The sequence below is a fragment of the Triticum aestivum genome, chromosome 2D (assembly GCF_018294505.1).
Source record: "Triticum aestivum cultivar Chinese Spring chromosome 2D, IWGSC CS RefSeq v2.1, whole genome shotgun sequence".
NCBI lineage: Eukaryota > Viridiplantae > Streptophyta > Magnoliopsida > Poales > Poaceae > Triticum > Triticum aestivum.
Window position 1 is genome coordinate 232,743,476 of NC_057799.1, and position 6,064 is coordinate 232,749,539.

The following is a 6,064-nucleotide window of genomic DNA, read 5'->3' on the forward strand; positions in this document are numbered from 1 at the left end:
GGCAGCGGCGCGGCGAGGCTCCGGCGGCGGCGGCGATACTCGGTCGGCGCAGCGGCTAGGGTTTCGGGTGCGGGGGCTGGCGGCTCGGGCCTCCGCGGCTTTAAAGGGCCAGCCGGGCTAGTGTCCAGGTCGGACACAGCCCGGTTAGGTCGGTTCGTTTTTTTAAAAAAAAATCCGCGCAGAAAAACAAAGAAAAGAAATACTAAACTGACTCCAAAAATCCTGAAATAAATTTACCCCGTCCTCTAAAAACCTACCGGACAAGGTGAACATTTATTTGGTACTCTAATGCAATTTTGAAAAACGCATATTTTTCCTAATTCAAATAAAATAGCGATAAAACTCCGAAAAATTCTTATTTGATTTTAATATTAAATCTCCCATATTTCTTTATTTTGAGGAAGTCATTTTATCCTCTCTCTTTTATTTTCATAAAAGAAATATTCGAAGAGAAAATAATTAAAATCAAACGATCCTCTTTTCAAAATTCTAGAGAACTCATATATGAAAATAACGAAATCCCCAACTCTCTCCGTGGGTCCTTGAGTTGCGTAGAATTTCTAGGATCAAACCAAAATGCAATAAAATATGATATGCAATGATGATCTAATGCATAACATTCCAAATTGAAAATTTGGGATGTTACAATGACGGATTCAAGAAGCCACCAGCGGGCGCCGATGTCGCAACTGCCAAGGAGAAAGCCGCTCCCCGAGCCGCCAGGGTCCTTCATGTCTGAACGGCTTCACTTAGCCATCAGACCAAGTATTGGGCCGCTGTCGCTCCTGTGTTGCCCTGTAATGAAACATGACGTGTACTTTGTGATTAGTCACTCTATCTCTCGTGTTTGCATGGAACCGATACTTTCCGCCGGATCTTAAATGCGTGTTTATCCCTTTGAGCTCTATGTGTTGGTGTTCGTATGATCAATCCCTATATCTGCTTTGGATGCCTGCCGGTATCGTATGGCCGTGATTGTCGTAAGGGTTTTGCCTTTAACATTCATCTTGGCGTGGATGCGTCCCGACAGGATTTTCCTAGGTAGCTCTTGATCCAGCCTCTCGACCTGCGAGCATGGCTCAAGATAGGACGATGGTGTGATCAAAGAAACTAGCCAAGGTTCCATCACATGTGGGTTTTCACGATATGAACACCCACTAAAGTCAAGGGATAAACAATCGCAAAGATCCGAAATGTATCAACAAGAAGCAATATTGTAGACTTAGCTTTCGTTTTGAGCTCCTTCCTCCTCCGAAGGGATCGACACACATCTTGTGCGCGGGCATCGGGGTATCGTGCCGGGCTCTCCCGGTCCACCTCCTTTCCCCCTCCCTTCTTTGAAATATTCTCGCGGCAGCTATCGCATGGATTATAGCAATGCGGACAGCTTTGCCGGAGCACTCTTGCCGAGGCATCAACCAACGGATTCATACCAGCGCTTCACTCAGGATTTCCTGAAATAGGGTAAATACTAGACCGAGTATCACGCGGTAGTCATCGACATTGGCGATGCCTGGGCCAAAATGGCTCGATTGCTGTTAGAAGGGAAGGAACGGGAAAGAAGGACCTTATGCCTGCGCGGCCTGCCTCCCTTTCTCGAACGACACCTAAACGGTGGGCGCACTGCCTGGGTCGCCGAGAGGAGCATATCGCCACCAGCGGCGATCCTCGTCGTAGCCGTAGCTACGGTGAGGCGCGGAGACGAACAATGTGGCGCGGGGATGGCCCCGCTTAATTCCCGCATCTTCATGGGTGCCGCAGACGCCAGAGGCTTCGAGCGAACTATCATTGATGGAGCACGCTGCTCACACCTTCAGGTTCGCACAAGCGATCCCCCTACCTAGCGCGCCAAAGATGTCATGGTAAACCACGGCCACCTATGGGACCAAGGGCCCCTTGCTGGTTTGGCAGGGGGACGTCGTGTTGCACAAAGAGCAAAAGAACGTGCGGCAGCATGGCAGCGATCACACAGGCAAATTTACCCAGGTTCGGGTTGCCATGAAGCGTAAAACCCTACTCCTGCTTTGGTGGATTGATAGTGGAAGAATGGTGGTGGAGCGTAGTACACTTGCCCGGCAGGGGCGGCAGTGGCTACGCGCATATGGGGGTGTGTTGTCCAACTTTCCAACCCTTTCTACGGTTGCCATGGGCCTCCTTTTATAGATTAAGGGGTCACCACAATAGCAAAACAGTCATTATGGACTGATAAGATAGCAAACAGTGCTATCATACCTAACTCTGCAGGCTGACAAGGTGCATTAAATGCATCGCTTAACGTCCCGTCATTGGTTGCCCGGCTGTTTCGCCAGCTCCACGCCTGCTCGCTTGACATGTCGCAGGACGGGTGTCATATGTAGGCATTTCCTATAGAAAGTTGCCGCTATGTGGCAAATGGCTGCCACTCAGTCACTTTGCGGCTTGACACCGCACTGATTGATGACATGGGTAGTGGCGGAGTGGTTGGGTGAGGTGGTTTTGCCACCGTGAGCCCCGGCAGGCCCTGCCGGGATGTCTTGGACGTCTTCTTCCGGGGGTGACCCTATCCTTGTCGAGCTCGCCTGCCCGGCAAGGGACGCTTTTCTCCTGGTGGTATCTTACTCCTCTGGCTTGATCTTGGTCTTCTTGATCTGCATGTTGGTCCTTCGATGATCTTGGTTCCTTGCATCCTGGCAGGGCCTTGGCCGGTCCGTGAACGGGTCAGGGGAAAATATATTATACCCCTGTTTGTTTTCCCCGACAAAATGTGAGACCTAAACGTTATTGTGAATATGGTTAGTTCATAATCTTTGCTGAAAACTTGGATGCTTTTTGGAATAAATAAGAAATACTGGCGAAAGAATCAACTAGAGGGGACCCTCCAGCTGTCCACAAGGGTGGAGGGCGCCCCCCCCTAGGGCACGCCCCCTACCTTGTGGGTCCCCTGGACCTCCACTGACCTCAACTCCAACTCCATATATTCACTTTCGGGGAGAAAAAAACAGAGAGGATTCATCATGTTTTACGATACAAAGCTGCCGCCACCTCATGTTCTTCATCGGGGGAGCGGATCTGGAGTCCGTTCAGGGCTCCGGAGAGGGGAATTCGTCGCCATCATCATCACCAACCTTCCTCCATCACCAATTTCATGATGCCCACCGCCGTGTGTGAGTAATTCCATCGTAGGCTTGCTGGACGGTGATGGGTTGGATGAGATTTATCACGTAATCGAGTTAGTTTTGTTAGGGCTTGATCCGTAGTATCCACTATGTTCCGAGATTGATGTTGCTATGACTTTGCTGTGCTTAATGCTTGTAACTAGGGCCCGAGTGTCATGATTTCAGATCTGAACCTATTATGTTTTCATTAATATATTTGTGTTCTTGATCCTATCTTGCAAGTTGTAGACACCTATTACGAGTTATGATCCGCCTACCCCAAGGTGACAATAATTGGGATTCTTTTCGGTGATTACAGTAGTTTGAGGAGTTCATGTATTCACTAAGTGCTAATGCTTTGGTCCGATTCTCTATTAAAATGGGGCCTTAATATCCCTTAGTTTCCATTAGGACCCCGCTGCCACGGGAGGGTAGGACAAAAGATGTCATGCAAGTTCTTTTCCATAAGCATGTATGACTATACACGGAATACATGCCTACACTATATTGATGATTTGGAGCTAGTTCTGTGTCACCCTAGGTTATAACTGTTGCATGATGAATGCCATCCGACATAATTATCCATCATTGATCCATTGCCTACGAGCTTTTCACATATTGCTCTTTGCTACGTTACTTTGTCGTTGCCACTATTACAATTGCTACGAAATTGGTACTGTTACTTTTGCCGTTGTTACCGTTACTTCCATACTACTTTGCTACTAAATACTTTGCTACAGATATTAAGTCTTTCAGGTGTGGTTGAGTTGACAACTCAACTACAAATACTTGAGAATATTCTTTGGCTCCCCTTGTGTCGAATCAATAAATTTGGGTTGAATACTCTACCCTTGAAAACTGTTGCGATCCCTTATACTTTTAGGTTATCAACAAGCCAAGCAATTGTTTCACACTTTTAATGTTCTCAAGCTTTTTCAACTTTCACGCAATACATGCGTGTGAGCTATGGATATAGCACTATAGTTGGAATAGAAGGTGGTTGTGAGGAGAAGCCAAAAAGGGAGAAAGTATCACATCAACTAGGCAAATTAATGGGCTATGGAGATGCCCATCAATTGATATCGATGCAAGTGAGTAGGGATTGCCATGCAACAGATGCACTAGAGCTATAAGTGTATGAAAGCTCAAAAGAATACTAAGTGGGTGTGCATCCAACTTGCTTGCTCAGAAAGATCTAGGGCAATTTGAGGAAGCCCGTCATTGGAATATACAAGCCAAGTCCTATAATGAAAAATTCCCACTAGTATATGAAAGTGATAAAATAGGAGACTCTCTATCATGAAGCAAATGGTGCTATTTTTGAAGCACAAGTGTGGAAAAAGATAGTAACATTGTCCCTTCTCTCTTTTTCTCTCATTTGGTTCTTTTTTCCTTTTGGGCTCTTTGGCCTCTTTCTTTTTTATCTGGGCTCTTTGGCCTCTTTTTTATTTTCAAGTCTGGAGCCTCATCTCGACTTGTGGGAGAATCATAGCCTCCATTATCCTTTCCTCACATGGGATAATGCTCTAATAATGATGATCATCACACTTTTATTTACTTACATTCTCAAGAATTACAACTCAATACTAGAACAAATATATGACTCTATATGAATGCCTCTGGCGGTGTACCGGGATGTGCAATGATCTAGGTGACATGTACAAAATATGAAGGGTGGACAAGCCACAAATACTATGCCAACTACATGATCATGCAAAGCAATATGACAATGATGGTGCGTGTCATAATAAATGGAACGGTGGAAGTTGCATGGAATACATCTTGGAATGGCTATGGAAATTGCCATAATAGGCAGTATGGTGGCTGTTTTGAGGAAGGGTATATGGTGGGTTTAATGCACCGGTGAAAGTTGTGCGGTACCGAAGAGGCTAGCAATGGTGGAAGGGTGAGAGTGCGTATAATCCATGGACTCAACATTAGTCATAAAGAACTCACATACTTATTGCAAAAATGTATTAGCCGTCGAAGCAAAGTACTAATACGCATGCTCCTAGGGGGGTAGATTGGTAGGAAAAGACCATCGCTCGTCCCCGACCGCCACTCATAAGGAAGACAATCAAAAATAAATCATGCTCCGACTTCATCACATAACGGTTCACCATACGTGCATGCTTCGGGAATCACAAACTTTAACACAAGTATTTCTACCAATACACAATTAATCTCCAGCATGAGTCTAATATCACCATCTTTATATCTCAAAACAAATGCAAGGAATCAAACTTCTCATATATTCAATGCTCTTTATGAAAGTTTTTATTATATCCCTCTTGGATGCCCATAATACTAGGACCAAATTCATAACCTAAGCAAAATGCCATACTGTTTTAAGACTCCCGAAATAATATAAATGAAGCATGAGAGTTCATCAATTTCTACAAAATAAAATCACTGCCATGCTCTAAAAAGATATAAGTGAAGCACTAGAGCAACTACCTAGCTCAAAAGATATAAGTCAAGCACATAGAGTATTCTAATAAATTCACGATTAAAGTGTGTCCCTCTCAAAAGGTGTGTAGAGCATGGATGGTTGTGGCAAACTAAAAGGAAAAAACTCATATAATACAAGACGCTCCAAGAAAATCACATATCATGTGGTGAATAAAAATATAGCCTCATGTTAATTTATCGATGGATTGAAGACGAAAGAGGGGATGCCATCCGGCGCATCCCCAAGCTTAGATGATTGGTTGTCCTTTAATATTACCTTGGGGTGCCTTGGGAATCCCCAAGCTTAGGCTCTTGTCACCCCTTATTCCATAGTCCATCAAATCTTTACCCAAAACTTGAAAACTTCACAACACACAACTCAGCATAAAACTCGTGAGATCCGTTAGTATAATAAAGCGAATCACCACTTTAGGTAATGTTGCGAACTCATTATAAATTTATATTGGTGTTATATCTAT